This window comes from Panulirus ornatus, chromosome 3 (assembly GCF_036320965.1).
Source record: "Panulirus ornatus isolate Po-2019 chromosome 3, ASM3632096v1, whole genome shotgun sequence".
Classification (NCBI taxonomy): Eukaryota; Metazoa; Arthropoda; class Malacostraca; order Decapoda; family Palinuridae; genus Panulirus; species Panulirus ornatus.
In genome coordinates this window covers 35,627,259-35,648,469 of record NC_092226.1, presented here as the reverse complement: position 1 = coordinate 35,648,469, position 21,211 = coordinate 35,627,259, and the positions used below count along the sequence as shown (strand labels likewise).

Genomic DNA, 21,211 nt, shown 5'->3' with positions numbered 1-21,211 from the left:
AATCTGGCTGAGAATGACATATTGTAGGCTAAGGTTTAGGTTGATGTGCACAAGTGAGGTTTCAGTTAGGGTGAAGATTGGCTGGGTTACTTTTTTCTGTGATTATCCTGTGCATTGCTGCTACCATGTCCTTTGAGGTCTCATAAATTGTTGCTATGAAGGATGAAAGTTAATGTAAGGTTAATGGAAAATTTGGTGATGTGATAGATGAATTTAGATGTTATGTGAAGGTGAGGAGACTGAACTATTTTCTCTGCCACGTTATAGTTAATTTGTGAGGTTCTGAGAGAGATTAAGGGTGAGCTTGATGTAACATATTGTGGATTACATTCAAGTTTAAGTTTTGCATAAATCTGAAGGTTCTGTTAGGATGAAGATTATCTTGAATTGTTTTTTCTCTAATTGTTGTCTTCGTTACCACATTCTTATCCTCTATGGTGCAGGCAGAATTTGTTGTGGTTGAGGGTGAAATCAAGGGAAAAGTTTATATGGTTAAGGGTAAACTTTAGTGTAAATTTAGATGTTGTGTGAGGTTGAGCAGTAGTGTGACTTTGATTCTCTACCTCTTTTCTTTTGAAAATTGATGAAGTTAAGGGTAAGGTTCAGGAAAGGTTGATGTAATATGTGAGGTTGAAGTAGTATAATAAGGGTGAGATTCAGTTTGAGCTTATGCTAGAGTTTGGAGGTTCTGTTAGGGTGAAAAGTGACCTTTCTTGTTTCCTATCGTTATGCTGTAGGGTGCTGCCATCCTGTCTCTTGGAATGATTGTGAGAATTATTTTGGTAGAGGGTGAAATTACAAGTGAAATTTGAAAGGTTTTGGATGAGGTAATGGGTGACTCTAATGTTATGTGAAGACGAGAAGTGATCCAGCCCTTCCTGTATGTTATATCTTAGTGAAGTTGAGAGTGAGGTTCATGGTTAGAAAGATATGATATAATGTAGGTAAGGTTAATCTAATATTATGCTGCTGAAGTTTAATTTATGGTTGTGCACAAATATTAAGGTTCCTTTTAGTGAAGAATGGCTTGAATCCGTTTTTTCTATCATTGTCCTTTGAGGCAACACCACCCTGTCCTCTTAGATTCTTTAAAAATTCTTGTTGTTTAGGGTGAGATTGAAGATGAGATTGATGAGATACTTATGACTGAGTTTAGATACTAAGCGAGGGTGAGAAGTATTTTATTATTTTCTTTCTGTCTACCTTGCTTTGAATACCTGAGATTGAAAGTGAGGTTCAAGATGACCTTAATGTAATATGACTTGTATAAGGTTTAGATTAAGGTTGTGCATTTGTTTGAAGGTTTGGTTAGCTTAAAGATTGGCTTGAAATGCTATTATGTATTGTGGTTTGTGGGGTACTGCCATCCTATTTTTTTTTTGGTGCCAATGGGAATGGGTGCTGCCATCCTGTCTCCTGGAATGATTGTGAGAATTATTTTGGTAGAGGGTGAAATTACAAGTGAAATTTGAAAGGTTTTGGATGAGGTAATGGGTGACTCTAATGTTATGTGAAGACGAGAAGTGATCCAGCCCTTCCTGTATGTTATATCTTAGTGAAGTTGAGAGTGAGGTTCGTGGTTAGAAAGATATGATATGCCGTAGGTAAGGTTAATCTAATATTATGTTGCTGAAGTTCAATTTATGGTTGTGCACAAATATTAAGGTTCCTTTTAGTGAAGAATGGCTTGAATCCTTTTTTTCTATCATTGTCCTTTGAGGCAACACCACCCTGTCCTCTTAGATTCTTTAAAAATTCTTGTTGTTTAGGGTGGGATTGAAGATGAGATTGATGAGATACTTATGACTGAGTTTAGATACTAAGCGAGGGTGAGAAGTATTTTATTATTTTCTTTCTGTCTACCTTGCTTTGAATACCTGAGATTGAAAGTGAGGTTCAAGATGACCTTAATGTAATATGACTTGTATAAGGTTTAGATTAAGGTTGTGCATTTGTTTGAAGGTTTGGTTAGCTTAAAGATTGGCTTGAAATACTTTTATGTATTGTGGTTTGTGGGGTACTGCCATCCTATTTTTTTTTGGTGCCAATGGGAATGGGTGCTGCCATCCTGTCTCCTGGAATGATTGTAAGAATTATTTTGGTAGAGGGTGAAATTACAAGTGAAATTTGTAAGGTTTTGGATGAGGTAATGGGTGACTCTAATGTTATGTGAAGACGAGAAGTGATCCAGCCCTTCCTGTATGTTATATCTTAGTGAAGTTGAGAGTGAGGTTCGTGGTTAGAAAGATATGATATACTGTAGGTAAGGTTAATCTAATATTATGTTGCTGAAGTTCAATTTATGGTTGTGCACAAATATTAAGGTTCCTTTTAGTGAAGAATGGCTTGAATCCTTTTTTTCTATCATTGTCCTTTGAGGCAACACCACCCTGTCCTCTTAGATTCTTTAAAAATTCTTGTTGTTTAGGGTGAGATTGAAGATGAGATTGATGAGATACTTATGACTGAGTTTAGATACTAAGCGAGGGTGAGAAGTATTTTATTATTTTCTTTCTGTCTACCTTGCTTTGAATACCTGAGATTGAAAGTGAGGTTCAAGATGACCTTAATGTAATATGACTTGTATAAGGTTTAGATTAAGGTTGTGCATTTGTTTGAAGGTTTGGTTAGCTTAAAGATTGGCTTGAAATGCTTTTATGTATTGTGGTTTGTGGGGTACTGCCATCCTATTTTTTTTTGGTGCCAATGGGAATTGTTGTGCTTGTGGTTGAAGTTAAGGGTGAGATTCTTGATAAGATTGTGAGGGAAGTAATGGATGAGTTTAGATGTTACCTTATTGTAAGAAGTACTCTGAACTTATTTTTGTGCTACCCCTTTGTAGTTTCTTCTTAAGGTTAAAAGTGAGGTTCAGGGTGGGTTGATGTGATATGTGTAAGATTGTTATAATATGATGTGGGTGAGGTTCAGGTTAATGTTGTGCATGAGTTTGAAGGTTCAGGTTAGGGTAAAGGTTGGCCTGAATATGTTTTTCCAGTTGTTGCCTTGTGGGTTGCTGTTATCCTTTCCTTTAGGGTTCCATAAGAAATTTTTGCTATTGAGGGTGAATGGTGCTAGATAAATGGGAGAACTGGCTTTTGTTAGGGGTTAGTTTAGATATTATGTGAGGGCGAAGTTCAGAGGGAGGGTTTGGGTAAGATTGATGTAATATGATGAGGTTGTGCATACGTTTGAAGGTTTGGTTAAGGTGAAAATTGCCCTGAAATGCTTTTTTTTATCCTGTTCTCTTGATTGCTGGTTGGAATTTTTTGTGGTTGAGGGTGACATTAAGGGTGTGGTTTATGATAAGGATACGGGTAAGGTAATGGATGTAAGATATTATGTGAGGGATGAGAGGTAGTTTGACCTTCCTTCTCTTCAACTTCCTCTTTGTTGTTGTATTTTGGTGAGTTTGAGATTGCAGATCAGAGTAATGTTGATAAGCATATGGTTTAGGAAGATGAAATCATGATAATGTGGTTGAGGTTAAGGATCCCTTTGTGCATAAGTTTGAAATTTGGCTTCAGGTAAACATTGGCTTTAATAGCTTTTATCTGTCATTTTTCTGTGGGGTTTAGCCATTTTGCTCTCTAGGGGGCCAGAAGGAATTGTTGTGGTTGAGGTTGAAATTAAGGGTGAGGTTTATGATAAAGTTGTGAGTGAGGGTATGGAATAGTTTGGATGTTATGTGGGATTGGGAAGTAGTCTTAAATTTTCTCTCTGCACCTCTTCTGAGATAATTTGGCCAGTTGATAGTGGTGTTGAGAGTGAGGTTAATAGAAATAGTATTTATGAGTTTAGATGTTTTGTGAGGGTGAGAAGTAGTCTGAATTTTTATCTTCGTGCTTTCTCATTGGTGGTAACTTAGATTGAGTGAAGTTGAGTGAGGTTGAATTGCTATAATGTGGGTGAAGATCAGGTTGAAGGTGTGCATGATATTAAAGGATGGGGAGGGTGGAATTATGCCTAAATTTTTTTTTCTCATTGTCCTGCAGGGTTCCACCATCTTCTTTTGGATACTGGTGGGAATTATCGTGGTTAAGGGTGACACTAAGGGTGAAGTTGATGATAAGAATGTTGGTATCTGTTGAGGGTGGGTTTACAAATTATGTGATTGTGAACAGTATCCTGAACTTCTCTCTCTTCATCATTTCCTTTGTGATATTTACATTGGTAGGCTGATTCAATATAATGTGGTGGGAAAGGTTCCAATTGAGTCTGTACATGAGTTTGAGGGTAGATTAGGGGAAGATTGGCTTGAATATCTTTTTTTGTCATTGTCCTGTGAAACGCATACTCACTGGACTCAGTGACAGTAGGAGTAATTGTGGTTGAGGTTGATATTTTGGATGAGGTTCCTGACAAAGTTGTAGGTGAGATTACTTGATAGTTTAGGTGTTATGTGGGGGTGAGATGTGGCTCAAACTTCTTCTGGTAGCTGGCTCAGTTTATTTGAGGATGAGGGTGATGGGAGGGTTGTGGGTGAGGATATGGGTGGGTTTAGATGTTTTGTGAGGATAATTAGTATGAAGTTTTCTCTTTACATCTTCTCTTTTGTGGTAACTTGATAAGGATGATGTGGGTGAGGTTTTTTGTGATGATTGTAGGTAAAATTGTGCTTTAAGGTTAAGTCTGAGGTTCATGATAAGTCTGTGGGTGAGTTTGTGACTAAGTTTAAATGGTACATGAGGGTGAGAAGCAGTCCAAACTTCTCTTGACACCTATTCCTTTGTGATAACTTTGCGAGTTTCAGATGAGGTTGGTGTAATGTGGGTGAGGTTGATGTAAATAATGTGGATGAGGTTCATGTTAAGGGTTTGCCTGAGTCTGTAGGTTCAGTCAGGATGAAGTTTGACCTAAACATGCTTTTTCTGACAGTTCATGGGGGTTTGCCACTATCCTGTTCTCTGGGATGGAAGTAGAAATTGTTGTGGTTCATGATAATAATGAGGTTGATGAGAAGATTGTGGTTGAGGATATGGGAGAGTTTATGTGTTGTATGAGAAAAAGAAATTGTCCAAGCTTTTTTTCTACACTTTTTTTTTGTGAAAAAATTGGTGAGACTGATGTGCTTTAATATGGATGTGTTTCAGATTGAGGATGTGCATGATACTGAAGGTTCAAATATGGCTGAATTTCTTTCTTTTATTATTGTCCTGTGGATTGTTATTGTGTGGTTTGGGATATTGATAGGAATTACTGTGACTAGGGTGAAACTATGGGTAAAGTTCATGATGAGTTTATGGGTGAGGTTATAGATAAATTTGTGATATGATGGTGAGAAGTAGTCTGAATTTGGCTCTCCATACCTTTTCCTTTGTGTAGTAACTTGGTGAGGGTGAGAGTAAGGTTCGAGGCAAGGCTGATGTGATAACATATGTATGAGGTTGAGGTTTTATACTAAAGGTGATGTTCAGGTTAAGCTTGTGCACAAGTTTCAAGGTTCAGGTAGGATGAAGATTGGCCCTTATTTTTTTTTTTTTTTCCCTATCACTATGCTGTGGGGTACTGCCATCCTGGCCTCTAGGATGCTGGTAAGAAATGTTGCAATTGAGGGTGAAATTAAGAGTGAGGTTCAGGAGGTTTTAGGTGGGTTTAGATGTTATGTGAGGATGAGAAGTAGTTTGTGCTTCCTCTCTATTCCTTTTTCTTTTTGATTTCTTTGTAATGGTGAGAGTGAGGTTTAGGATAAGGATGATATAATATGATGTGGGTAAAGTTAATCTGATATACTGTTTTTGAGGTTTCGGCCAAGGTTTGGTTAGATATGAAGACTCATTAAGCTATTTTGGTTAAGGGTGAAATTAAAGGTGAGGTTAATGGAAAAGTTGTGGTTAAAAAGGGTGAAATTAGATGTTATACAAGGGTGAGAAGTAGTCTATTTCTCTTTTTTCTGCATCTCCCTTGTAAAATTGTGAGGTTGTTTATGATTTTGAAGCTTTGGTTACAGTGAAGATTGACCTGAAATGCCCTTTCCTGTAATTGTCCTGCAGGGTTCTGGTAGGAATCCTTGTGGTTGAGGCAAAGTTAAGTGTGAGACTATTGATAATGCTGTGGGTGAAGTTATGAATGATTTTAGATGTATATGAGGGTGAAAAGTACTCTGAACTTACATATCTATGTACTCCATTTTGGTATTTTTTAAGGTTGATAGCTGGGTTCAGGGTGAGGTTGATGTAATATGATTTGGATTAAGTTGATGTAATGTAATGTAGCTGAGGTTGATATATTGTAGGCTGAGGTTTAGGTTGATTTTGTGTGCAAGTGTGAAATTTCAGGTAGGGTGAAGATTAGCTGTGCTGCTTTTTTCTGTAATTATCCTGTGGGTGTTCCTCACCAGTTGTTTGGGGTTCCCTTAAATATAGTTTTTATTGAAGGTGAAAGTAAATGAGGTTAATGGAAAATTTGATGACATTATAGATGTGAGTGCAAGGAGCCTGAACTTTTCTCTCTGCCACAGTATAGTTAATTTGCGAGGTTTTGAGGGAGGTTAAGGGTGAGCTTGATGTAAGATATTGTGGATAAGATTGTGAGTGAAGTAATGGATGAATTAATGTAAAGATTAGCTTACTTTTTTTATTATGGTTGTCTAGGGTACCACATACTTATCATCTATGGTACCAGCAGGAATTATTGTGGTTAAGGGTGAAATTAAGGGTGAATTTTATGATAAAGTTGTTGGTGAGCTTTTGTGTGAGTTTAGATGTTATGTGAGGTTGAGAAGTTGTGTGAACTTAATTCTGTACATCTTTAACTTTGCTTGAAATTAATGAAGTTGAGAAAGGTTTCAGTATAAGTTTGATGTAATATAGTGTATGAGGTTGAAGTAATAAGCATGAGATTCAGTCTGAGGTTGTGCTAGAGTTTGGAGGTTCGGTTAGAGTGACCTTTCTTGTTTTTTCTTATTATGCTCTAGGGTGCTGCCATCCTATTTTCTGGAATGCTTTTAAGAATTATTTTGATAGAGGGTGAAATTACATGTGAATTTTGAAAGGTTTTGGATGAGGTTATGAGTGACTTTAGATGTTATTTAAAGGTGAGAAGTAATCTGAAATTCCCTCTCTACCCCTTCCCGGATGTGATATCTTGGTGAAGGTGAGAGTGAGGTTCATGGTTAGGATGATATAATATTGGTGAGGTTAATCAAATATAATGTCGCTGAGGTTCAATTTATTGTTGTGCATAAATAGAAGGTTCCTTTTAGTGAAAAATGGCTTGAATTACTATCTTTGCCCTATAAGGCGACACCACACTGTCCTCTTGAATTCTTTAAAGACTCTTGTGGATTAGGGTAAAATTAAAGATGAGATTGATAAGATAGTTAGGAGAGGATATTGGTGAGTTTTGATATTAAGCAAGGTGAGTAGTCCCTTTTTTCCTCCATCTTCATTGTTATAAATTCCTAAGGTTGAAAGTGAGGTTTAGGTTGATTTTAATGTAATATTATGTATGTAAGGTTTAGATTCAGGTTTTGCATTTGTTTGAAGGTATCATCAGCGAACAACAACTGACTCACTTCCCAAGCTCTCTCATACACAACAGACTTCATACTTGCCTCTCTTTCCAAAACTCTTGCATTCTCCTCCCTAACAACCCCATCCATAAACAAATTAAACAACCATGGAGACATCACACACCCCTGCCGCAGACCTACATTCACTGAGGACCAATCATTTTCATCTCTTCCTACCTGTACACATGCCTTACATCCTCGATAAAAACTTTTCACTGCTTCTAACAACTTGCCTCCCACACCATATATTCTTAATACCTTCCACAGAGCATCTCTATCAACTCTGTCATATGCCTTCTCCAGATCCAATAATGCTACATACAAATCCATTTCCTTTTCTAAGTATTTCTCACATACATTCTTCAAAGCAAACACCTGATCCACACATCCTCTACCACTTCTGAAACCACACTGCTCTTCCCCAATCTGATGCTCTGTACATGCCTTCACCCTCTCAATCAATACCCTCCCATATAATTTACCAGGAATACTCAACAAACTTATACCTCTGTAATTTGCGCACTCACTCGTATCCCCTTTGCCTTTGTACAATGGCACTATGCAAGCATTCCGCCAATCCTCAGGCACCTCACCATGAGTCATACATACATTAAATAACCTTACCAACCAGTCAACAACACAGTCACCCCCTTTTTTAATAGATTCCACTGCAATACCATCCAAACCTGCTGCCTTGCCGGCTTTCATCTTCCGCAAAGCTTTTACTACCTCTTCTCTGTTTACCAAATCATTTTCCCTAACCCTCTCTCTTTGCACACCACCTCGACCAAAACACCCTATATCTGCCACTCTATCATCAAACACATTCAACAAACCTTCAAAATACTCACTCCATCTCCTTCTCACATCACCACTACTTGTTATCACCTCCCCATTAGCGCCCTTCACTGAAGTTCCCATTTGCTCCCTTGTCTTACACACTTTATTTACCTCCTTCCAGAACATCTTTTTATTCTCCCTAAAATTTAATGATACTCTCTCACCCCAACTCTCATTTGCCCTCTTTTTCACCTCTTTCACCTTTCTCTTGACCTCCTGTCTCTTTCTTTTATACATCTCCCACTCAATTGCATTTTTTCCCTGCAAAAATCGTCCAAATGCCTCTCTCTTTTCTTTCACTAATAATCTTACTTCTTCATCCCACCACTCACTACCCTTTCTAATCAACCCACCTCCCACGGTTCTCATGCCACAAGCATCTTTTGCGCACTCCATCACTGATTCCCTAAATACATCCCATTCCTCCCCCACTCCTCTTACTTCCATTGTTCTCACCTTTTTCCATTCTGTACTCAGTCTCTCCTGGTACTTCCTCACACAAGTCTCCTTCCCAAGCTCACTTACTCTCACCACCCTCTTCACCCCAACATTCACTCTTCTTTTCTGAAAACCCATACAAATCTTCACCTTAGCCTCCACAAGATAATGATCAGACATCCCTCCAGTTGCACCTCTCAGCACATTAACATCCAAAAGTCTCTCTTTTGCGCGCCTGTCAATTAACACGTAATCCAATCACGCTCTCTGGCCATCTCTCCTACTTACATACATATACTTATGTATATCTCGCTTTTTAAACCAGGTATTCCCAATCACCAGTCCTTTTTCAGCACATAAATCTACAAGCTCTTCACCATTTCCATTTACAACACTGAACACCCCATGTATACCAATTATTCCCTCAACTGCCACATTATTCACCTTTGCATTCAAATCACCCATCACTATAACCTGGTCTTGTGCATCAAAACCACTAACACACTCATTCAGCTGCTCCCAAAACACTTGCCTCTCATGATCTTTCTTCTCATGCCCAGGTGCATATGCACCAATAATCACCCATCTCTCTCCATCAACTTTCAGTTTTACCCTTATTAATCGAGAATTTACTTTCTTACATTCTATCACATACTCCCACAACTCCTGTTTCAGGAGTACTGCTACTCCCTCCCTTGCTCTTGTCCTCTCACTAACCCCTGACTTTACTCCCAAGACATTCCCAAACCACTCTTCCCCTTTACCCTTGAGCTTCGTTTCACTCAGAGCCAAAACATCCAGGTTCCTTTCCTCAAACATACTACCTATCTCTCCTTTTTTCACATCTTGGTTACATCCACACACATTTAGACACCCCAATCTGAGTCTATGAGGAGGATGAGCACTCCCCTGCATGACTCCTTCTGTTTCCCATTTTTAGAATATATACATGTATACATGTGTACACATACATGTACATATATACACATGTACATATTCATATTTGCACACCTTCATCCATTCCCAGTACCACACTGCCCCACAGGAAACAGCCTTGCCTCCCCTTGCATCAGCAACGTAGTGCCAGGAAACATGAAAGAATGCCACATCCACTCACACTCATTTGAGCTTAAGCTCATGAAAACTAAAAATGGAACGTGCAAATTGAAAACTCTCTGTATTTAGTTTGTGGTTTTAGTCATTTATCTTTGCATATTCATCATCCTCAGTTCCCTCTCTGATGCCTGTATCCATTTTAATGAATCCCCACTCCAGTTTTATCATTGGAATGTGGCACTTGTGAAGGCTAGTATTCTTTAGTGGTAAACATATCAATCAGTGATTAAAGAATGGTTAAGCATAACTTCTATAAAGACTTGAAATTTTTTGATTGCAGCTAACTTTTATAATTTTACCTGGTTAGCATCCAACCAATAGCAGCAGAAGCAGTGTGGTTTCCATGTGGTTGGAAAATGCCTTGTGTATTGTATTGGCAGCGACGCCAGTTGCCTGCTGAGTGCCAAGTCATAGAACCAATTAAGCCCATTACTGTAGATGTTTTTGGGGATGAGAGAGCTTGGGAAGTGAGTCAGTTGTTGTTCGCTGATGATACAGCGCTGGTGGCTGATTCATGTGAGAAACTGCAGAAGCTGGTGACTGAGTTTGATAAAGTGTGTGAAAGAAGAAAGTTAAGAGTAAATGTGAATAAGAGCAAGGTTATTAGGTACAGTAGGGTTGAGGGTCAATTCAATTGGGAGGTGAGTTTGAATGGAGAAAAACTGGAGGAAGTGAAGTGTTTTAGATATCTGGGAGTGGATCTGGCAGTGGATGGAACCATGGAAGCGGAAGTAGATCATAGGGTGGGGGAGGGGGCAAAAATTCTGGGAGCCTTGAAGAATGTGTGGAAGTCGAGAACATTATCTCGGAAAGCAAAAATGGGTATGTTTGAAGGAATAGTGGTTCCAACAATGTTGTATGGTTGCGAGGCGTGGACTATGGATAGAGTTGTGCGCAGGAGGATGGATGTGCTGGAAATGAGATGTTTGAGGACAATGTGTGGTGTGAGGTGGTTTGATCGAGTAAGTAATGTAAGGGTAAGAGAGATGTGTGGAAATAAAAAGAGCGTGGTTGAGAGAGCAGAAGAGGGTGTTTTGAAATGGTTTGGTCACATGGAGAGAATGAGTGAGGAAAGATTGACCAAGAGGATATATGTGTCGGAGGTGGAGGGAACGAGGAGAGGAGGGAGACCAAATTGGAGGTGGAAGGATGGAGTGAAAAAGATTTTGTGTGATCGGGGCCTGAACATGCAGGAGGGTGAAAGGAGGGCAAAGAATAGAGTGAATTGGAGCGATGTGGTATACCGTGGTTGACGTGCTGTCAGTGGATTGAATCAAGGCATGTGTATGGGGGTGGGTTGTGCCATTTCTTTCGTTTGTTTCCTTGCGCTACCTCGCAAACGCGGGAGACAGCGGCAAAAAAAAAAAAAAAAAAAAAAAATCGTTAGCCCAGCATGGAAGGAAGAGGATTGCTTTCACACCACTTACAGCAGATGAAATGCCTGGGGAAGGTAAATTGCACCAAACAAATTTCTTCTATATTTTTTATTGCAAATATTTTGTATACAGTGGTTAATATAATCATCACCAGAGATGAAAATATTTATTCTTTGGATATATGTTTAGCCACAGAATGAAACGAACATACTTATCATTAAATTACCTATCACCAAAGATGAAAATATTTATTCTTTGGATATATGTTTAGCTACAGAATGAAACTAACATACTTATCATTAAATTACCTCTTTGGGGCCATCATTTTACTTTAAAGGGGATAGAGACAGTATGTAAATGATTGTGCCATTAATGCACTAAGTAAAACAGTTGTCTTGTATTTTATAATGTTGAATATTGTTCCTACACAGCTGCATGCTATCTCTTTTGTATTAAAGACATCTAATGTTATTAATTTGCATTGTCAGTTTCTTTCATTTTTATTTTTGATATGTGGAAGTACCCAATATTCAAGTCAAACTTTTTGTAACCTTTTCACTGAAGCAGCCCTAAATGCATAGTACATTTTATATGCTGTAGATGTTCAGTCATTCCAAGATAATGTTTCAATAATTTATTTAATGTGATTAACTAAACCATGATTTTTTAAAACTTTTTTAACCCCATTATTACTTGAGTTGGATATTTACACGAACTAAGCAATGCCTGTAGACGGATATTTACACAAGTTTCCCACCTCTATTTCAAAGCTATGTGCTCAACCTGGGTGTTGGATGAGGTGGCATTTTATGATTAATTTCCCCTGTAGTCAATAATCTTCCGGCCATGCCAGTGTGAGCACATTTTCATAAGTTTTTTAGTAAGGAAATTGAGTAGCTTTTAGCAAGTTTTAGAGGATCAGGCAGATGATCCTGAATTATTTGATGATGATGATCTGTGTTTGGATTGTAAGAGTGATTTTTTAAATGCTGACCTTTCAGCACTGAAAGTTAACCAACATAAAGTAGAAGGTTTCTGGTTAAAGTGGAAGCAGTGGTACCAGTGCTTGCTAACCTTGACAACACTGCTTTTTACGTGTGCAGCTGGGAATTTTACAGACATTTAGTTTTGCTGTTATGAAAAAACTATCAGTGAGACATATTGATTATAGGGAACAGAGGCTTATGTTATTAGATAAAATATGATAATAATCAGTTCTAATTTTTTTTGTATGGGTAGAATGAACAGTTGACTCCCTAACCTTCCTTCCAAAATTTTTAGCACTTAATGCTGAAACAAGTACAAAAACTTGACACATTATTAGAGTGAAAGTAATTGACAATATATCCTTATAAAGTAATTTTTATCATTGTTATATAAATGTCTTTGAAATTGTGAGATTGCATACATCTTTTATGGCTTTTAGAAAAACCTGAATTTTGAGGATTGGAAGAGAAAACTTAGTTAATTCACAATTCCAGGACCCCCTTGACTTTCACTTGACAATCAGACTTTACTCCCACACTTTATATAAAACATACACATTGTGCTGAAACAGCTGCAAAAGTTTGACTCATTGTCAGAGTGAGAGTAATGGACAAAATATACTTTTGAAGTAATTTTTATCATTTTGATATGAATATCTTTGAAAGTGTAAGGTTATCCTGGACTTTGAAGGTTGGAAAGGAAAACTTAGTGAAGCATTAAGGGTTTAATTTATAACTCCAGGACCCCCTTTATTGGCTTTTGTAGCTTTAAGGCTGTGCTAAAATCAGTAGCAGGAAAATGGTGAATTCCTTTGGAGTGAGAGTTTCCTCAATGATAGTGTACTCTTTCATCCATTAAAGGTGATACAACCTTGAAGAAGATAACTTTTCACTCACAGTTTGACATGGTCATATCTTGAGAGAGAGAGAGAGAGAGAGAGAGAGAGAGAGAGAGAGAGAGAGAGAGAGAGAGAACAGGGTGGTCACCCTCCCCTCTATTGAGCTATACCATATAAACTTGTCCAATAAAAATGATTTTTTTTTTTTACAATTATTATAACCTTCTTAGTCCCTCAATAGGATTAATGAAAGTATATGTATGTACAGTGTCGGCGGAAAGAAATGACACATCCCATTGAAACGCAATGGAAAATACGTCTTAAGAAAATACCGCCACAATCCACCTTATGTTAGCGGTGGCTCTCTCTAGCGACATCTGGCATGTTTTCACGCCTCGAACGTAGCCCAGGGCGACTGACTGGATACATCACTTTAGCACTCCTTCCTGTGCTACCTCCCAGTTACCGATCAACGCCATTTCGTGTCCCCACATTGCCCCACATTAGTAAATATGGGTTGAACCACGACAACGAAGAAGGAGAGGTCCCGTATCCTCGCTTTGAGGGAGGAAAACGTCCCTATTAAAGATATTTGTACCCTAGTTGGACGTTTTCGGTCGACCGTCTTGAGGCTTCTCACTGCCAGCAGGGCGCTTATCCCCAACCAGGTTCCGGTCCGTAAACCACGCTCTGGGAGGCCAAGAAAAACCTCTCAGAAGACAGACAAAATCCTACGGCGTGAAGTGTTGAAAAACCCGTTTATTGCATCCACAGAACTCAAGAAAATGTACCCTGAGCTGCTAGGAAATGTTACAACCCACACCATATGCGAACACTTGCAGCGTCACCACCTCCCGTCACAACATGCAGCAGGGAAGCCACTTGTGACAACCGGCATGAAGCTCCGTAGACTTCAGTTTGCACGAAGATACCAAGACTGGACCCCAGAGAAATGGATGCAGACCTGTTTCTGTGATGAATCGACCTTCAAGACAGTACGTGTTTGTGTTAAGCGCTGCCGCCGAAGCTCAAACTCCAACCGCTACCATCCTAGATACACCGCAGAAGTCGTTAAACACCCTCCTTCAGTGATGGTTTGGGGAATTTTCAGTGGCACCAACGGAGCTGGGGACTTATTTTTTCTCCCTAAAAACGAGGCTGCGTGCTGCAAATTATTTGGATGTGCTGAAGGATCACATGCACCATTTCTATGACCTTCATTGGCCCGAAGGTGTGTTTATGCATGACGGGGCCCCTTGTCATGGCTCAGACCTCGTCAAAAGGTGGCTGGAGGACACAAACATCTAAGTGCTTGAGTTGGCCGGGAAACTCCCCAGATCTTAACCCGATTGTGAATGCCTGGGCACACATCCAGCATGAGTTATCCCTTATCCAGACGACGTCTGTCCCACGCCTTAAAGAGGCGATCACCAGGGTTTGAAAAAATATTGACAAAGAATACTTCAGATCCTTGGCCAGGAGCATGCCAGACCATCTTAAAGAAGTTAGGAAGCTCAGAGGAGACATCACAAAGTATTGGGATGAATAGAAACCCCTTTTTGATAATTTTTTCCCTATTTCCCACATTTGGTGTTCGTTATCATTGTAGGGGTCATTTCTTTTCCCCCGACACTGTAAAGTTAACTGTTTCAGTGATTCATGCTTATGACCAATGACACATCCATTTCATTTTCACTGCCATCCTTAAATATTGATATATGTTTATACCAATATTTTCTGTCTGCAAAAGCATATTGATTTGTATCATAAAACACAGTTACCTTGATTGTTGTAATCAGCTTTTATATGTTATTGCATGTGAAAGTATTAAGGTAGTAGTTGGTTGGCAGCCAACAACCAGGGAGGTATATTACCCGCCTGTGTAAAGGGGGATTAATGACGGCTGTCTAGTGAGCCAGCACTTCATTGGTTATCAAGTTGCATTCCTCTGACCCAGGTAGCAGTCTTTTCTTTGTGCCTCACCCACATGTAGACAACTGGCATTCTATCCACAAACATACAATCTCTTTATGTTCTATATAACACTTGACAACACTTAACCCACACAGCTGATTCATCATAACTAGATTTTCTGCAATGAGCACTGAGTGCTAGCTGTGCCTTTTGGCAAAAATGATTAGAGAAGTAGATAGAAGTAGTAGGTAGGAATGTTTAGGTAAGAACAGTAGGTAAAAATTTAAGGTAGAAGTAGTTGGTAGGAATATTAAGCAGGAGCATTAAGTAGAAGTCATTGGAAACATTAGGCAGGAGCATTAAGTAGAAGTAGACAGTAGGAACATTAGGTAGGAGCCTCTGCCGACACTGCACAAGAGTAGCCTTCTGCTAGTGGCCTGTTAGAGGTGACTTTCAAGGCTAAGAAGTGGCACTGGACTTCACTAGTTATAGAGACTCTCCTGGTGTGGCCACTCCCTTCAGGAGTTCCATTTGGGAATAGGTGTCAGAGCTATAGATAGATAGATATTATGAAATCATTTTTATTCTATGTAGTTGCTGGTCTCAACAAATTTACTTCTGCTCAACAGCTATGTTCAGTTTATGAGAATTTGACGAACATTTGTGGTCTGTTTTATCTTGATACGAAAAGCTCATAAGTTCTCAGATGTATACTTACGTACACTTTTGTTTTGAGATTTTTGTTATTTTCTTGACAATAATTCTGAATAAACTTACTTCTCTACAACAGTTGTATTAATTTCTATGAGAATTTGACTGAAATTAGTGATTTATTTTATAACTTAAAAAGTACTAAGCTCTCTGATACAGTACATATATACTTACATGCAAATATACTTACTCATCTGTTCTATTTCTGTTTAAAAATGAGAACTTTTCCTTCTTCTTGGAAGTATGCATCGATGCATTCCATCCATTTGAACCCCTCTAACTATCAACTTGTTGCTGTGACATATACCATTTCCAAAGTTTTTGAATCCCTCCTCATATCCTATATCCTCAGACATCTTGAATCTCAGTCTTTCTCGGATCACCAGTGTGGCTTCCATAAGGCGAAATCCATTAGTGATATCCTTTCTCATCTTACCAGTATCTGACCATCATCCCTGAAAGATTTTGGGGATCCCGTGTAGTTGCCCATGACATCCAAAGTTCTCGACAGGGTGTGGCATTGGAGTCTGATCTTTAAGCTCCCCTCTTTTGGCTGCCTTCCCTCACTTTGCTTCCTCATATCTAACTTCCTCTATGGCCAGTCTATTTCTGTGTTTGTTGATGGATCAGCATCTCCCCCTCTTTCCATCAACATTGGTGTCCCTCAAGGTTCTGTCCTGTCTCATACACTTTTTCTCCAGTTATCAGCAATGTCCTTTCTTCTACAGATAACCAGATGCGCTCAAACACTGACAACTCAACACTACTTTCTTCCACATTCTTCAGTTTTGCTCCTTTTTCTCTCACTTAATCTCCATCTCATCTTGACACAACTTCTTTGATAAACACAGACTTGGACAGGATATTTCAGTGAGGTAGACAAAATCTGGGTAAGTTTAATGCCTCTATGGTCCATTTTTTACCCATCTCCTTATCGAAAATTCCTCAACTTTCCTATCTCCTTCGACTGTTTTGTAATTCCACTTCCTGACTCAGTGAACGTACTTGGTACTGTATTACTGTAACATCCACTCTGTCTTGATATCCTACATTATGGAAATAGTTGAGTCTGCCTCTAAGAAACTAGGAGTCCTGTTTAGATGCTTTCACATCTGGGATGGTTCTAGCTCTGCATCTTTATTTGACAGAGTTGAAAGTAGTCCAACTTATCAGTTCTCTTAGACTAATTTCAAGCTTTAGAGTGATTGCTCTATGGAACAATGTTGATTACTTTCTCTCCTATATAGGTATTATTTTTGATTTTGCTCCTGAGAGCCAGTTGCTTGTGTGTCCCCACCACTAACTAGACTTTAACAATACTCAGCAAGCTGCTGTGTCACATGGTTACTGTGTGGCCTTTGGCAACTCATGGATGGGCTGTTTTTTATAAAAGTTTCTCCCTGCACCTTGAAGCTTTGGTACTCAATCCTTTCATGTTTTTCCAATAATTTTGACCTAGCTTATTTTAAAAGACAATTTTTTCACCTCAAAAATTAGTAAATACTTTCTTTGCCTTCTTTTCTTCCTTTTCATTCACTTCTCTATATTTCAATTAAGGCTTATCCTTGTTGTGGACTTTCTGTAACTGGAGACTCTGACATTAAAAAAGAATAAAAAAATTTCTTGTTTGTTTTATGATTCTTATAAGGTGATCTTTCATTTCATGAGAGACAGCTTTTCCACTTTACTATTTTGATGTTTAAGATGATTTTGGTGCTTGGGTGACTGATGTGGTTTGGAAGAGTTTGTCTAAGGAGGAAGTTGAGGAAGGAAACAAAGACTTTGGAAATGATAGAAGTCAAAGCAACAGGATGATAGTTGCTGGGGTTAGAATGGTTGTCTTTTGTAGGGATGGGATGCACCAATGCATGCTTTCAGGAAGCAGGAAAAACTCTGGTTTTCAGAAACTGAACAGACAAGCAAGCCCAGGAGCAAGTTCAGAGACATACTCTTTTGGTACATGGTCATGATATATGGCATATGGGTTGTTCCTCAGTAAGATCTGTGATTTTTTTTTTTTTTTTTTTTTTTTTTTTTTTTTTTTTTACTTTGTCGCTGTCTCCCGCGTTTGCGAGGTAGCGCAAGGAAACAGACGAAAGAAATGGCCCAACCCCCCCCCCCATACACATGCATATACACACGTCCACACACGCAAATACACATACCTACACAGCTTTCCATGGTTTACCCCAGACGCTTCACATGCCTTGATTCAATCCACTGACAGCACGTCAACCCCGGTATACCACATCGCTCCAATTCACTCTATTCCTTGCCCTCCTTTCACCCTCCTTCATGTTCAGGCCCCGATCACACAAAATCTTTTTCACTCCATCTTTCCACCTCCAATTTGGTCTCCCTCTTCTCCTTGCTCCCTCCACCTCCGACACATATATCCTCTTGGTCAATCTTTCCTCACTCATCCTCTCCATGTGCCCAAACCACTTCAAAACACCCTCTTCTGCTCTCTCAACCACGCTCTTTTTATTTCCACACATCTCTCTTACCCTTACGTTACTCACTCGATCAAACCACCTCACACCACACATTGTCCTCAAACATCTCATTTCCAGCACATCCATCCTCCTGCGCACAACTCTATCCATAGCCCACGCCTCGCAACCATACAACATTGTTGGAACCACTATTCCTTCAAACATACCCATTTTTGCTTTCCGAGATAATGTTCTCGACTTCCACACATTCTTCAAGGCTCCCAGAATTTTCGCCCCCTCCCCCACCCTATGATCCACTTCCGCTTCCATGGTTCCATCCTCTGCCAGATCCACTCCCAGATATCTAAAACACTTCACTTCCTCCAGTTTTTCTCCATTCAAACTCGCCTCCCAATTGACTTGACCCTCAACCCTACTGTACCTAATAGCCTTGCTCTTATTCACATTTACTCTTAACTTTCTTCTTCCACACACTTTACCAAACTCAGTCACCAGCTTCTGCAGTTTCTCACATGAATCAGCCACCAGCGCTGTATCATCAGCGAACAACAACTGACTCACTTCCCAAGCTCTCTCATCCCCAACAGACTTCATACTTGCCCCTCTTTCCAAAACTCTTGCATTTACCTCCCTAACAACCCCATCCATAAACAAATTAAACAACCATGGAGACATCACACACCCCTGCCGCAAACCTACATTCACTGAGAACCAATCACTTTCCTCTCTTCCTACACGTACACATGCCTTACATCCTCGATAAAAACTTTTCACTGCTTCTAACAACTTTCCTCCCACACCATATATTCTTAATACCTTCCACAGAGCATCTCTATCAACTCTATCATATGCCTTCTCCAGATCCATAAATGCTACATACAAATCCATTTGCTTTTCTAAGTATTTCTCACATACATTCTTCAAAGCAAACACCAGATCCACACATCCTCTACCACTTCTGAAACCACACTGCTCTTCCCCAATCTGATGCTCTGTGCATGCCTTCACCCTCTCAATCAATACCCTCCCATATAATTTACCAGGAATACTCAACAAACTTATACCTCTGTAATTTGAGCACTCACTCTTATCCCCTTTGCCTTTGTACAATGGCACTATGCACGCATTCCGCCAATCCTCAAGGCACCTCACCATGAGTCTGTGGTATAGTTCATATTTTTCTTGTATGATATTATCAGAATCCGCAGTGGATACATGTGGAGCTTTTATATGATCATCATTCTCGTTTTATATAATCTTTTTTCAAAACTTTAAATCTTTATGTCATCTGTGTGGACTTAAAAAAAATTTATGAGTGGTGTGTGGATGTTTATTTACATTTGAAAAGAACTTAGAATTTACAATATCGAGTAAAACAAATCATTTACAGTTCAGTTATTTTGACATATAGTACTACTGTCCCTTTTACTTCCATGAATATACTTCCCACAAGTTGAACCCATCACTTTTTGTTGTAGGTGATTTGGTAGCTATGGATGCAGAGTTTGTGAATCTTCATCAGGAGGAGGCAGAGATTCGGAGTGATGGTACACGAACTACTATAAAACCATCACAGAAGTCTGTGGCCAGGATTACATGTATAAGAGGGTATGTTGAAATACAAGATTGAGAGAAATATTTTGTTTATATGGATTTTTTTTTTTTTTTTTTTTTTTTTTTTTTTGTCGCTGTCTCCCGCATTTGCGAGGTAGCGCAAGGAAACAGACGAAAGAAATGGCCCAACCCACCCCCATACACATGTATACACATACGTCCACACACGCAAATATACATACCTACACAGCTTTCCATGGTTTACCCCAGATGCTTCACATGCCTTGATTCAATCCACTGACAGCGCATCAACCCCGGTATACCACATCGCTCCAATTCACTCTATTCCTTGCCCTCCTTTCACCCTCCTGCATGTTCAGGCCCCGATCACACAAAATCTTTTTCACTCCATCTTTCCACCTCCAATTTGGTCTCCCTCTTCTCCTCGTTCCCTCCACCTCCGACACATATATTCTCTTGGTCAATCTTTCCTCACTCATTCTCTCCATGTGCCCGAACCATCTCAAAACACCCTCTTCTGCTCTCTCAACCACGCTCTTTTTATTTCCACACATCTCTCTTACCCTTACGTTACTTACTCGATCAAACCACCTCACACCACACATTGTCCTCAAACATCTCATTTCCAGCACATCCATCCTCCTGCGCACAACTCTATCCATAGCCCACGCCTCGCAACCATACAACATTGTTGGAACCACTATTCCTTCAAACATACCCATTTTTGCTTTCCGAGATAATGTTCTCGACTTCCACACATTCTTCAAGGCTCCCAGAATTTTCGCCCCCTCCCCCACCCTATGATCCACTTCCGCTTCCATGGTTCCATCCGCTGCCAGATCCACTCCCAGATATCTAAAACACTTCACTTCCTCCAGTTTTTCTCCATTCAAACTCACCTCCCAATTGACTTGACCCTCAACCCTACTGTACCTAATAACCTTGCTCTTATTCACATTTACTCTTAACTTTCTTCTTTCACACACTTTACCAAACTCAGTCACCAGCTTCTGCAGTTTCTCACATGAATCAGCCACCAGCGCTGTATCATCAGCGAACAACAACTGACTCACTTCCCAAGCTCTCTCATCCCCAACAGACTTCATACTTGCCCCTCTTTCCAAAACTCTTGCATTCACCTCCCTAACAACCCCATCCATAAACAAATTAAACAACCATGGGGACATCACACACCCCTGCCGCAAACCTACATTCACTGAGAACCAATCACTTTCCTCTCTTCCTACACGTACACATGCCTTACATCCTCGATAAAAACTTTTCACTGCTTCTAACAACTTGCCTCCCACACCATATATTCTTAATACCTTCCACAGAGCATCTCTATCAACTCTATCATATGCCTTCTCCAGATCCATAAATGCTACATACAAATCCATTTGCTTTTCTAAGTATTTCTCACATACATTCTTCAAAGCAAACACCTGAT

General features: G+C 39.5%; 1 long non-coding RNA gene across 1 annotated transcript in view; it reads left to right on the top strand.

The window, feature by feature from the left end:
- LOC139762121 (uncharacterized) overlaps window positions 1-21,211 on the top strand; it is a 45,324-nt gene that overhangs the window by 21,891 nt on the left and 2,222 nt on the right. Inside the window, exon 2 of the long non-coding RNA XR_011715681.1 lies at window positions 19,665-19,794. This is a non-coding gene — a long non-coding RNA (uncharacterized lncRNA). The remainder of the gene's footprint in view (window positions 1-19,664; window positions 19,795-21,211) is intronic.